Source organism: Manis javanica, chromosome 6 (genome assembly GCF_040802235.1).
Source record: "Manis javanica isolate MJ-LG chromosome 6, MJ_LKY, whole genome shotgun sequence".
In the NCBI taxonomy this organism is placed as follows: domain Eukaryota; kingdom Metazoa; phylum Chordata; class Mammalia; order Pholidota; family Manidae; genus Manis; species Manis javanica.
Window position 1 is genome coordinate 33,095,401 of NC_133161.1, and position 14,852 is coordinate 33,110,252.

The following is a 14,852-nucleotide window of genomic DNA, read 5'->3' on the forward strand; positions in this document are numbered from 1 at the left end:
ATGTTTAATCCTTTACTAATAACCCACATCAGTTACATTAAGGAACTCTGGTTAGTTCCTGAAACTAAAATATAAACCATTTCTGACCACTTTCCACCACCTCTTGGACTATCACAATAGCTTCTTAACTGTTTCTCCTGTTTTCATTCTTGCCCACCTAAAGTCCATCCTCCACACAGCAGCCTAAAAAAGTATTTTAAATGTAATGTAGGCCACCTCACTTTTCTTCTCAAAATTTTCCAGTGACTTCATATCACACTTACAAATAAAATTCTTATGGCTTACAAGTATCTACAAGATTTGATCTCTGCCTATCTCATTTTATTTCATATTCTTTAAATATTGATATTTTTACACTCAATCTTGTATATCCCTAAAATGCTCTTCTCCAGGATTTTCTTCTCAGATGTCATCTCCTTAGAGAAATGTTCTCTGACTACCCTGTGACTGTGTCTGACTTTTTTTCAGACATCAAAGGCCTGGTGTCTTTCCTCACACTAATAACCAGCTCTCTAGTTCTCCAGAAGCAACTAGGTGTACAATTCAATTCTGACACTAACTATTCAGAGTCAGCACAGATCCTGAAAGTGGAAAGGCTCAGACCCTCAAGACCGCCTCCCACTTCAGGTACCAGTCCAAATCCTGGGCCACCTGTACTTTTGACTGATTGGCTATAAATCGAGGGTTCCTACCACCTCCTTTTTAGATTTGATAATTTGCTAAAACAGTTCACAGAACTCAGTAGAATACTTCACTTATGTTTACCGGTTTATTATAAAGGATACAAATGAACAGCCAGATAAAGAGGTACATTGTGTGAGGTACAGAGGGATCCTAACCAGAGGAGCTTCTGGTTTCCTTGGAGTTGGGGTATGTTACCCTCCTCACCAACCTGGAAGCTCTTTGAACTTCTTTGTTCTAGAGTTTTTATGGAGCTGAATCTCCAGCTCCTCACCCCTCCCCAAAAAGGGGTGGGGCACTGAAAGTGCCAGCTCTAATCACTTGGTCTTTGGGGTGATCCGTCCCACGCTGAGGCTACCTAGGGGTGCTACCTTAAGTCACCTCCTTAGCATGAACTCACGTATAACTGAAAGTTGTTCACGGTGAATAAAAGAAGTCACTCCAATCAGTCAGGAAATTCCAAGCATTTTAGGCGTTCAGTGCCAGGAATTGAGGACAAAGACCAAATACATATTTTAAGTTGAACCACATCTATCTAGAATAACAATTTGTATTACTCTCTTTCCCCTTCTCAGCTCTTTTTTTCCTCCTAAGATATAGCACATCTGTTTATTAATGATTTATTTGTTTATATATTTATTTTCTTTATCCACAAGTAGAATACCAGTTCTAAAAAGTCAGGATCTTTGGCTGTCTTATCAACCTTTTTATCCTCAGTGCATGGTACTGAGGTACACATAAAAAGCCCTCACTTACTATTTGTTGCATAAAAGAATATATAGCTATAAATGTATATTCAACCTACATTTACAGACTAAATAAAAATCTGATTATACCCAGAAGTGACTAGATCATGTTTTTCATAGAAGGTGGAATTAGGCTTGGAATCAGAAATTAAATTCAGCTATATGTGATATACTTACCTACTTGAATCTTCACTATTTAATTGATAGCCACCATATCAACATCTTTATAAGTTCCTATAACTGTTCCTTCAGGAACCTTGAATTGAACAATGCTTTATATTGCATATAAGATACTTTATCAGTTTTCTTTTGCTGCAGTAACAAATTACCACAAATTCAGTGACTTCACACAAATTAATTATTTTATAATTTGGAGGTCAGACATCTGAAATGGGTCTCAGTGGACTAAAACTGAAGTGTTAACACAACCGTTTTCTTTCCAGAGGTTCTAGGGGAGAATCTGTTTCATTGCTTTTTCTAACTTCTAGAGGCTGCCTGCTTTCCTTGGCTCATGACCCCCTTCCTCTGTCTTCAGAGCCATCCAGGTTGAGTCTCAAGTTGTATTTCTATAGCCTATTCTTATGCCTCCCTCTTCCATTTTTAAAAAGTCATGTGATTAGATTGAGCCAACCTGGATAATGTTCCTATTTCAAGGTATTTAACTTTAATACTTCTGCAAAGTCCCTTTTGCCCTTATAAAGTGACATATTCATAGGTTCTGGAAATTAGGGCTTAGATATCTTGGGGGTTCTAATATGCAGCTTACCACAGCTAGAAATTAGTACCTGATGAATCATATTAAAATTTTTTTAAGCCACAGAAAAAATGTTCTAAGTCAAATGACTACAGCAGTCAGGCAGCTAAATGAAACCCACCAGGTGTGGATCTTGGTGCACAGAAGAGCATGTGCACAGGCTAAGGGGTCAACAGTGTCTTGGCTCCAACCAAATGTTGCCATGCACAGATGTGAGCCCTGGGTGGTGGGTTCTTCCACTTTTTCAACACTACCTTGAAATGCAAATATATGTGTAGAACCTCCTAATTTTTTCAACATTGGCAGTAAATTGCATGGTGTTTTTAAAAACTATGCAGGCTAAAACAAAGCATTCTATAAGCAGACTCTGACCACTAAGCCCTAGTATGTTGCCTCACTTCTGGATGGCCAAGAGGAGCCATTCTTTGTTAATATCTCCAACAAACTTTTCATAGGCACTTCTGTACTATGCCTGCCTAGTGAGTAATGTTCCAGGTGTTAGGAGCCAAAGTATAAAATTTCAGTTCATTAGCCAATGTCTATCTTTTGTGGCATGGTATTACTTGGAGTTAATTCATACACTGTTACGTGGATGAATATATATTGTAAACAGACATTTCATTAAAACAATTTTGTCTTCACTCACTGAAGAATATTTAATAAGTAAGTATTGAGCAAGTTCCTCCCTGTGTGAGGCACTAGGGGAGTGTGAAGATAAATCATACAGAGTCCATTTTTTCAAGGAACTTGTCATCAAGGGCCTGCACATTAAAATTTTGGCAAGGGCTATTGAAGTTCATTGAAAAAAAAATCATTTCTTTTGAGAAGAATCAAGTCTTGAAGACTTGAAATAAAGTATATTTCAGTTGGGTCTTAAAGGAAGGATGCTAAATACTCCATTCTTCTTTTTCTTGTAATTTTTTTTCCTGTGTATATCTTAACAGTTGTCTCTAGGCCCTAGGTTTGTATGGACCTAGCTACGTAATTATTGTCTAGATAACTTATTAATGAATGCAATTTTTAAAGGCTGTACTAACAATGAAAAATTAGTAACTGATCAAAGAAATTAATCTTAACCCATATTTTCCTTTAGACAGCTTTAGAAATGCCTAAATAGATTGAAAATACAGTGTATTGTCTTAGTATTTGAACCAAAATTTGGAATAAGTGCTAGTGCAATGAGAAATGTTAAATGTGATGGGCAAACCAGCTGAACAAATAGGCTGGAAATTTATTTTATGAAACTCACCTTACAGAATTTCACCCAATAAAACACATGGGCATGCAGTATTAATTTTTTTCTGTGTCTATGTATCATCACAGAAGGCCCATTTTAATCATATTCTTGGTGCACATTTGGTCCCATTTGAACACAATTTATGAACACTCACTTTATTTGATTCCACCTTTTGACTAAATGGGCAAGAATCCAAGTAAAGGCAGCATGGTTAACTGTTAGTTTAATATGTATAGACCTGAATCTTAATGCAAAACAACTCATTCACCAGAACTCAACATACCATGAAATTGTAACCTTTTATTTTATTTGGTTGTCCTCAGTATAATTCCATATCCTTTTCAAACTTGCCTCACAAATAAATGCATTTGAACACAACTAAAAGGGGAAATAACAGTAAGCACAACAAAAATCTCACACCCCGTTTTAATCATAAAAAACTAATAAAGCAGGACTTAGAAAAAAACATGATTCTCTAACATGTTAATTCCTCATTCTACAAGATTATCTCCAGAAGTCTGCACTCTCCCACTTTTCCCAGCTCAGACAGAATTGGCCAGGAATGAAGGAATGCAGGGCAAAATGAATTAACCCATTGCAAATTTGCCAAATAGACATTCAGTTTTTTGCCCTCTCTTACTCTTTCCTATAATTTCCAGGGCATCTGTGAATGGAGTAAGGCAAAAATATTTTGTTGTCATAGTCTACAAGTTTTGTCTATTGGGGCAGTAATCAAAGTTATAGTGCCATATGAACAATTTAATGTGTATCACTACTATTTCCAATACTATGACATTTTCCCTCTTGAAAGTTTTTAGATGTGCAGCACCAAATATTGCCTGGACAATGCACTATTTCCTACCTCCAGTTTAGTCTACATTTTATCACACAAGGTGTTCCTGAATCTTCTATCCTTTAAATGTATTGTTCCCATAACCTCACTAGAACTGTTTTTGTTTTGTCTTTAATAATAAGTTGTGTATTTTAAACAAATGTATCTTCACATGTTACTTGTTCTTAAGGCATTTGCTGTTTCAGGAGATAGTGACAGCTATTTGATTGGCGTTGAATAATCCTCATCTACTTAGAAAGTTGACTAGAGTTATCCGAAGATTACAGTCCTTAAATAGATCTACTGCAGTGGCAGGGTGTAGCCTATTTACTAACCTGTAGTTTGCAGACTCTGCTGTTGCATACTAGTATAGACAATGTCTTTGAAGTCGGAATCCCTAGGGACAAGTTTGAGAGGGTGCTGAGTTGCTTCAAATAGTTGTGTATTTAACACAAGAAAAAAATCCATTGTAAAGGAGCTGCCGGTGCTGCCCTGCTGTGCCAGATGCCTTCTGTGATAGTAGAATTTCCACAAAAGGGTAGAATAACAATGTACTGTATTGATTTACCATAGAAGACAACAGCTTTTCTTGCATTTTTTTTGGTTTTGTTTTCTTGTCGATCCTTTATACTTGAACACTATTTCCATATTTTCCCACTGTGAGCCAGACCTGGATTAAATCACATGGGAAGCTATTCCCATATTAATTTCAGCTTGTTTTTGAAAGCATGAACTCAGACAATAGATGCTCATCAAACTTGTGCTTATAAATGCACCAGCAGCTTGGTCAGTCAGCTTCCATCATTCCAGGGTTCCAGGCCTTGCTGCTTATTTGTGGGTATAGGAGAAATCCTGAATTTAACCTTGCACAGAGTTCATGGATGTAAGATTTTAATGGAAAACAAAACAAAAACAAAACCAACAAACTTAAGGAATGTTCAGTGTGACACAGCAGTAACATACACACACAGATTTTTAAAAAGTCTAAGTAGATCATAAGTTGGGGCCTCAGAAAACTCAGTAATCAATTTAATCTAAAATGACAGGCAATTTATTTCGATCAATTTGCCTTGTTTGCTTTTTTTTTTCATTTCACTTTTTGTTTTAAAAAGCTTTTCAAGCAGGTGCTTGTTAAAGGCGTCTTTTGGCAGGCTGCCCCCCCCCCCCCCCCCCCCCCCCCGCCTCTGAACTACCGGATGAAGTGGAAAGTGAAATGGAGATGGCAGAAGCTGAATGATGCCTTTAAATTGACTGACAACATCATTCCCTATTATTACTACCTTGTAGAATGCCAAAGAACTAATGTACTTCAGACATCTAATGTAATTAATTCAGGACCACAAATCTGAATCACAAATCTGTATGTGGATTCAGGAGAAAAAAGAAAAATGTTGTCCGGAGGAGGAAAAAAATCTCTTTTTGCACAGCTACCTCTCATTTTAAATGGTATAAATTAAACATTCTTTGATAATAATATGCAATGACAGCATAATCATATGCTAACATTTAATCACCTTTTATATACAGTATTACCCTGATTCTTCTTTAAAATTTTATGTTGTATATTGCTGTACATTTTTCTTTCTGATTGATTCTCTTTATTACTACTGATTTTATTTATGCTGCTAATTTTTTTTCCTAAGCATATATTTTAATGAGGAGTTTTGTTCAGCTAACATCTACCGAATAAGAGAATTCAGCACACCTGCCTAAATAAGATGCTTGAGATCACTGAGAAAAGAAATTGACATTTTACTTTACCCTCAGCATGGAGCCAGGGGCAAAGTTTGATCTGAAAACTTGCAAATTAACCAAAACTGTCACTCAGGAGTTATGGGCCTGAATGCTGCAAAATATGTTCTTTGAAGTCCTCATTTCAGCAAAATTATTAAAAACTTTATATCTAATTAAAATTGTAACTGCATTCCCATTTTTCAAAATCTCTATGTCCTCAGGGCCAATTGGGATGAGTGAATTTGCACCCTCTGCTCTGCAGCAAGCTGAACTGCTCCTACAGCAATATCAGATCATTACCATCTCCCCAGCTGAGAGGGAGCAGCCATTATCATGCAGCATTATTAATCTTCTTGTCTTATCAACTTGCAAATCACAAGCCATTGAGCCTTATGGCATGGTTCTGGGTCCATAGTTATTCATTTTGTAGGTCTACCTAGCCTTTGAGTCTCCTTAATCACCTGAAGATTGTCAGTCTCTTACCTTGGCCTGCCCCTGTGGCCCTTCTCAGCTCTTATGAAAAGTCCATGATGTTCTCTCTCTCTCTCTCAAAAAAAAGCCTTTTTTATTTAAAAGAGGGAGAGAAAGAGAGTGCATAGAAAAAGAGAGAGAGACAGTAAGGAGGATAAATTTCATTAATGGATGTGAATTAACATCCTACTGCCAAGAGCTGACCCTTTCTCCTGACATGTACGTCTAAGTCATTCTTGTCACTCTTTCCCCTATTAATATTCTGAAAAAGACAGTGCATTGAGGAGAATAGAATAAGATAGTTCCCTTAAACAGTCACCATTGACCTTAGGTTGGAGATTTTCCTTTAATTTGCTTTTCTTAAAAATAAAATATTAATCATATTGGAAAAGGCAAGCAGAGTTCCTTTACATTTTTTCAGTATATTCCATTTCTAATATTGCATTCATTAAATTAAGTTATTGAATGTTTTGAACATTTTTAAGTGCCAAAGGAAGATAGAGATGTAACTGTCTAGGGAAAGTAGGTGAGACAGGCTGAGGTACCCTTGTGACAACTCCTATTTCTGCTGGCCTCAATGTACCTGCCATAAACACTGGTCTCTTAGGATCCTAGATGTCTCCTGATCATTTTACTATTATAAAGTTTTAATTTCATGAAAGTATAGTACTCCAATATAATTTTCAGCACTTAGCAATAATTTACTCTTAGTCAAATGTTGTGGCTGCTGTTACTGAAGGTTTTAGTTTATGATTTTTGGTTGATGTCTGCATTTGTGAGAGACACAAGGTAAACTAAAGTATTTCACCTAGATTTTTAGCTCAATTTGCATGTTCAGAATAATACAGAAATATTTAAGTTCACAAGATATGTAGGAATACTCCTTGCTTTCATTATCATATGTAATAACATTATGACTTTTTAATTAAAATCATTTCACCCTGTAAAAATAATATTATATGCCTGTAATCACTTGGAAAGAGTCTTTGCCCTTCTATCATTTCAAAAAGAAGGTCATTTAAATGAGAAACTGTGATATGAATTTGGAAAGGATTGCAATGTACAGTGGATTAATGCACTAGCTTTTTCATCTCTGGAGGCCTATGTTAAAAATATAACTTAGGACACTTGTGAAATGAATTTGACAGTAATGATGAAACTCTGAGTGTGCATTAGTATACATATATATCTTAAAACTTTAAAACACAACTGATTAGAGATCTGGACCCCAAATAACAAAGTCTGTACTTTAAAATTAAGATATGTCTGAGGATGCCAATATTTTTAAGCAGCATGAACTCCTACACATTTTTAATGATTTGAGCTAAATTTGAAACAGCCAAATTAAATAAAATTATTCTTTGGTTTCTCATTTTAATTGTCCTAGATTATGCCTAAGAAATACTACTGTTAGCTTAGGCCAGTTTAGCTAAGTATAGAGTAATTTGCCAATGCATTCAACTTAGTAAAATAGCCAATCAAGAAAATTCTTCTCAAATTTTACAATTTTTCTAAGGATTAGTTAGTTTTATATGAATTAATTGTAAAATAAACAGCATGTTTCTGATAGCCAGCCTTAGGGAAAAGTAGGATGAGCAGAATTTAGGGGAAAGCAAAAACAAACTAACAAAATGGCAGAAATATTTAACCATATGCTTATTGGGTAGGAGCTGACTACCTTTAGGCAATTGTTTGTAAATTCCAGGACAAGGATCTCTTTATATTTGTAACTCTGGTGTTCTCATTCTTAAGACACTAAACATGAACTCCTGATTAAGTGACATGCACCACTTACATATTCAATTGCTACTATTTGAATTTCATTTCTTATTTAGAAATATATTCAACTCCTGAATGACAACAGGTAATGTTATGATTCTGTCTTCTGAAGGAATTATGCCGTTTTTTTTCCCCTGAGGCTTAAATCAGGGATTACGCATTCAACAAATATTTATTCAGTGCCCACCACGTGCCAGGCACTGTCCTCATTACATAAGGTATACCAAAACCAAAACAACGGCTCCCAGCCTCGTGGAGCCAACATTCCAGTGAGCTGAGACAAACAGTCAGCAGTAAACACTCTGTGTAAATTAAATCTCCTGTACTAAATACTAATGTAAAGGAGAAAACAGAGCAAGGACAAGGCATTTGGGAATGAGCGTGTGAGACTGGGGGAGGGGATGATTATTGTATTAAAGGAAGAAAGGAAAAAAATGAGGAAATTAGCCAACTGGGAATCTAGAGGAGAAGCATTCCAGGCAAAGAGAATACTATTAGAGGGGTTGAGCAGAGGAGTAACATGATCTGAGTTACATTTTTAAAGGATCAGCCTGGTCGCTATGTTGAGAAGACATTGTGGACATAAGAGTAGTGAGCAAGCAGGAAGTAATATTCCCCTCAGACTGACTAAATTTTAGGCAGATTTCTATCGACCAGAGCCACCCACTCTCCCTTTTCTTTGAGCATTTACTGTAGAAAAAGTGTAATTGCAAATTCTTTCTCTTCCTCTTAGGGATGTAAATCTTTTCCAATTCTCTTGCCAGTTTTATAACCCAAGGATGTCTTTCTCAAGGACATGGGAGCCAGCCCTTTGAAATGGATTCATCAAGAAAGTGTCCCTGTCTCCTATCCTCTCTGTTGGGAGAGTAGGAGCCTAACTTCCGTAAGAACCAATTAGCAAGCACAGATGGCCTAAACCCACGACAGCTTTCCCCAGTGTGCTCCATTCCTTTCCCACTATCTTACTCTAGTGCTTAAAAATTCTCTTGCTTTTTGTTTAAGAGGTGTTGAAGTTGAGTTCAATCTCTCTTCTCTATTGCAGTAATCTTGAATAAAGTCTTATCTTATCAATTTTTTTATTAGGAGAATTGTTAGGAGGCTACTGCAGTTATTGAGATAAGAGATGATGGTTGAGACCTGGGTGATAGCAGCCTGAATGTGCTTTAAAGCTTAGCCTTTACTCATCGGATTGGCTGGCAGAAGGAACATGGAGTGAGAGAGAAATAGAGAACTTAAGTATGTCTCCAAGTTTTTTGGCCTTAGTGACTAGAAGGAAGTAATTGCTATCAGCTATGATGAGGAAGTCTATGAGTAAAGCATATCAGAGTATTTGTCTGAGTTCTCCATTTTTGAGTTCATCTTGAGTTCTCAGATGATTAAAGGAAACAATTTAAATCTTCATATCTTCAAAACCAACAATTACTCTTTATAGGACATGTTCATACAAACCATTTTTACCATGTCTTCCCTAAAGTAAGAAATTCATTGCTTTGAGTGACTAAAAAAATGCTTATTTTTATTAGATTTGGTGCCAGAAATCATTTTGCTTAATTAATTTTTATTGCAGATTATATAATATATACAAAAGAATATATGAAATTTATTCTTCCAGTTTAAAGAATAATAAAATAAATATTCTCTTCTCACACAGGTTAAGAAACAAAACTTTTATCAATATGTTGAGGATCCCATATGCCCTTTCCCATCATATATCCCCTTTTCCTCCAGTAAGAGGTAACCAATATCCTGAATTTTGTGATGATCCCTCCTTTGCTTTATTTTCTAAGTAATTTTAGCAATGTCGTGGACACTGTGGTATACCACCCAAAAACTCTCAGGAAGAGGCATTTATGCTATTTGCTGTCAGAAGTGTCAGCTAATGACAACTCACATCTGTGTCTCTATCCAGGAGGTGCTGAGCCTGCCAAGCAACCATATGCTTCAAGACAGCATGCACTAGAAGAAGCCAGGAAAGTATTTAGGGGACAGGATCCTTAGGATACTGAATCTTCAAGGGTAGAATTAAAGTTGGATAAGGAAGAGTTTATCAGTACAATAGCATTTATTTATGATTCAGGAAATAACATTCCGGCAAGGAACTCAAGAGAATGTGGGACTGTTTTGGAGGCGTAGAACAAGTTTTGACCTACACTAAGTGAAGTAGAAATGTCAGAGAACTATAGCAGAAGATAGAGGAAGAGATCAAAAAGCTTATGGAAAAGGACATGCCAGAAGGAATAGACTTATATAAGGCTGGAAAACCCACCAGCCAACTATTTCCAAGGGAGAACTTAAAGAACAACCTAATTACCAAAGCAGTAAAGAATGAGATTGTCACAGGTAATAGAAATTCTGAGAGTTTTGGTGGATGATCTGTGGATGCCAGGTCTGAGGGTGGAGATGATGTTGCAGAACTGGACTTTACAGTGGAGGTGATAGGCATTTAACCTCAACCTCAAGAAGGAAACTGGACAATTATTCTAATGTATAACAAGGTTGGAGTAACAACCAGAACAGTGTGCTGTAAAGAGTACAGTGTTCATAGGGGCAGGGTTGATAAATAGCCAACAAGAATGATGCTCAATTTTTATAATGAAGGGAAATCAAATATAAATGATCAGGAGGCTAGAAACCTGCCTTAGCAAAAAGGCACAATCTCTTGCCAATTTCCAGACTTGAGCCATATCATAGATCCAGAATCCACCGAGTGTAGAAGGTGAGTCCCATGAGGAAGGAAATCTGTATGGCAAATCTATATGGAAGTAATAATCCTAACTCATCCACAAGAGTTCCATCGCCATTTACTCAGGCCATTGTACACTGGTGAGACATGAAAGTGTGATATTTGAGTACTGTTGGATATAGAGTCTGAAGAAACCTCAGTTGTCAAGGATCTGAAACATAATGGGTCCCCTGCTAGAGTGGGGGCATATATAATGGAGGTCAGATACTAAATAGAGGCCTGGCCTATATCCTGCTCACAATGGGTCTACTAGGTGCATGAAACTGAGCATACATTGATACACTACTATGTTCTTTTAATGTGAAATGCCTCCTTATACTTTTTGCCAATTTCTTTGTATATGTATTTGTCTGTTTCTTATTGAATTTAGTTCTTTATAGCATGTGAATACTAATCTTTGATCAGTATGTAATAAAGTCAATTAGTGTATTAATTGTCCTTCCCCTTTCTTTACCATATTTATTTTAAACTCTTGTGGAATTTATAGTCTTCTTCTGTGGTTTGTGCATTTGGGTCATGTTTATTAAAAACCCTTCTCTACCCCAAAGACATAAAGATATTCTCATACGGATTTATAGAAGGTTTTATTTAATTCATTTGTAATTGGTTTTTGTTTTTTGCTGTTTGTTTGAGGTAGTGGTACCATACACAACACACAAATATATGGACAAACACACAAAGAATTGTCTCTATAGAGTTTTGTGATTAGGCATCCTCCACATCAAAGGGTAGAAAACCACAATGAGATGGGTAAGAGAGGCAGAGACATGATCTTGTCAAAAACCCCACCTCTCATGTGGTAAAATGCAATAGGGAGGGATCTCACCACCTGGCACCTCTCATGGAGGAGTGAGGGGTTAGTGCCTTACATAGGCATCCCAACTCCTGGGATCTACACTGGAAAGATAAGCTCACAGATCATCCACCAAAACTCTCAGACAAAAATGTCGGGCTTAGAAAACAGATGGGGACGGACATGCAAGGGACCAAAATTGCTATAAGAAACTGAGATTCTCCACTTAAGGGCTCATTTATGGTTTCCCTTGCCCTTTCTTTGGGGTGGGGTACAGTCAGAACCTTTATTCTGCTGTTAAGAGGCAAAACGCCAGCCTGGCAGTGCCACAGATCTGGAGGGCCACTACTCTGCCTGTCTGGATCCTGTCTGTTCAGAGTAGAACCCAGTTGCCTGCTCTGTACCCAGCCTTGGAATGTCCAGGAGACCTCAGGAGGGCACCTGTGTGGGTCTGCATCCCCCTCTTCTATGCCTGAAGCTGCACAGCAGGTTCTGCATCTTTGCCTTATTGGCCTTCTCAGAGGACAGCTTTTTCTGCTTCTTGTGAGGGTGGATGAGGCTGTGCAGAGCACTGGGAGAGACCCAGTGAAAAAACAGCGGTTTAAAAAGAGCCTACTTATATATATGAAGGAAATTCATTTGGTAATTGAAACACATCTGCCGGACGGGAAGGAGACATTCAAGCTCTTTCTGAATATGGAGGTGCTGGTGGATGTCAATAGTGCATTCTCCACCTACCCTACCCTGATAGCACAGGTAGGTGACCTCAGACATGGCACCATCCACTGCCTTGCAAAGGCAGGTGGGGATTGAGCAATCCTGGTACTATCCTGCTGCCTTCCTGAAGTTTGAGAGCTTGAGTGGTTGCAGCACTTTCCTGCACCCTGGCTGAGGCAGGCAAGTACAAATAGTTGTGGCATTTTCCTCCTCCCTAGCTAAAGTTGGTGACCACAGGTGGTGTTACATCTCTACCTCATTCCTTGGCTGGGGCTGCTGAGTGTGAGTGGTTGAAGCATTCTCCTGTTCATAGCCTAAAGCCATCCTGTGTACACAGGTAAGGCACTACTGAAGCCCATGGGCATGTGCAGTTAAGACATTTCCCACTGCCTTTCTGAAACCAGGGAGCATGCCCTGCTCCCTACTCTCTGTAGATGCCTAGCTAAAGCCAGTGGGCATGTGTAGATCACACAGAGGACATCCCTGGCTCTGGTGGCCACAGAGGCTTGTGTTCCTGAGCTCCACAGGAAGGTAACAATCTGAAAGACAGTTCTTGGCAGGCCACCACTCCTAGACCTCTGCACAGAGAGCATGTGAAACACAACCCTAGTCTTAATTGAAAAAGGCATTTTCTTGGCCAGCACTTCAGCCTAAGAGACAGGCTTCAGGTTTCCAACACATCCAGAGGCTAAGGAAGCTCTCCCAGGGCATGTAAGCAGGGCCACCCCATCCTTGCACATCCCTTGGGTCTCACTGCAGCTTGACAAGACCACCCAGAAAGGAGCATATATACTCATCTGGAGCCCCAATTTTTATGACTTTCACCCAGGGAACAACTCTAGGTCTCTTGGTCTTGAGGTCATCAGGGATTGTGAATGCAGCTCCACAGGACTGTATGTATTTGCATCCTTTAAAGCTGTTGCCTGAGGCTCTGGCTTCAAATCAGCTCAAAACTAGGTGCTAAATGAGATTCCTCCCTTTGGATCACTGAAAGGTCTTGGCATACCCTCAACAGAAGGGCCATGTCAAGAATAAAAACGGTGGTTTAGACAATCACAAGGGTTTGAGAGAACTAACAGCTAGGGCAAAGTTGAATGAGAAATTTCATTAGGTACATAAGACCACTCCTTCAAGACTGAGAGAGGTAGTTCTTCACCCATTTCACAGAAACAAACCCAGAGAGTCAAGCAAAATGAGGAAACAGAGAAATACATTCTGAATTAAAGAACAAGGAAAACACCTCACAAAAAGACCTTAGTGATACGGAGATAAATAATCTACCTGATAAAGAATCCAAAATAATGGTTTTAAAGATGCTCACTGAACTAGGGTGAAGTATGTATGTATATGGTGAGTTGTTGGAAATACAAAGTTGAAAATGATATAATCTCTGGAAAGATAGTTGGGTAATTAATTGTGATGGTAGATATTTATAATGTTTATTTATGATATATTGGCTATACAAAATAGAGAATAATAAACTGTATTAAAGAGGGCAATTTTTATTGCAAAGAAGAGATTATGGTGAATTTGTATTATGAAATATGAATTCCAACTTGTCCAATATACAATAAGAAAGCTTTTCATCCAGAGGGAATTACATGTGTAATGTTAGAAAGATTAGAGGTATGAAATACCATTTATTAATTTGGCAAATATCTATTGCATATCTACTGTGGACTAAGAACTCTTTTAGATCTCTGGAGATATGAATACTGTGTAAAAAAGTCTCATCTTCATGTGGGAGAAGAAAGTGATGGTATTTTTAAGTAAGATGTTTGGATGAATTAAATGTAACTGATAAGGTGATGTTACAGTGGATACCTGAAGGAAGGGAAGAAGCAAGCCATACAGTTATGGGATATGTGTGTGGGTGGTGGTGGTGGTGGTCATTCATGTTCCTAGGAAAAAATAACAGTGAATGCAAAGTCTCTGAGGTAGGAGTGATTTCTGCTACATTCAAGGAATAACAAAAAAAGTGTCACTGAAGTGAGATAAATAAGGATGAGAAAGGAAAAAACGAGTAAAGCAAACCAGCAGGAGTTATATCATGTAGGGCCTTATCAGTTATTATTCAAAGTTTCCCTTTATCTCTGAGGGAAGATATTGTACCATAGGAGTGACATAATTTAGTTTAGGATTGAAAAGGAACTTTCTGGCTTCTGTGATAAGAGTATATGGCAGAAAGGCAAGGCTGGAAGCAAAGAATCCAGTTAGGAAGCTACTAGGACAATCTAATATGGTCTATTTGGTAAACTGCACATTGAGATGCACAAAAGGAGGTGTTGGGAAGTGAACATAGAAAGATAGGTTGAGGCCAACTAACCATGGCTCTTGCATGCCATGTAAAAGATTTATATTTGGT

At 37.8% G+C, this 14,852-nt stretch overlaps 1 long non-coding RNA gene across 2 annotated transcripts in view; it reads left to right on the forward strand.

Annotated features, from left to right (window-relative positions):
- LOC118974139 (uncharacterized) overlaps positions 1–14,852 on the forward strand; it is a 457,532-nt gene that overhangs the window by 160,066 nt on the left and 282,614 nt on the right. The gene's annotated exons all lie outside the window — the stretch shown is intronic.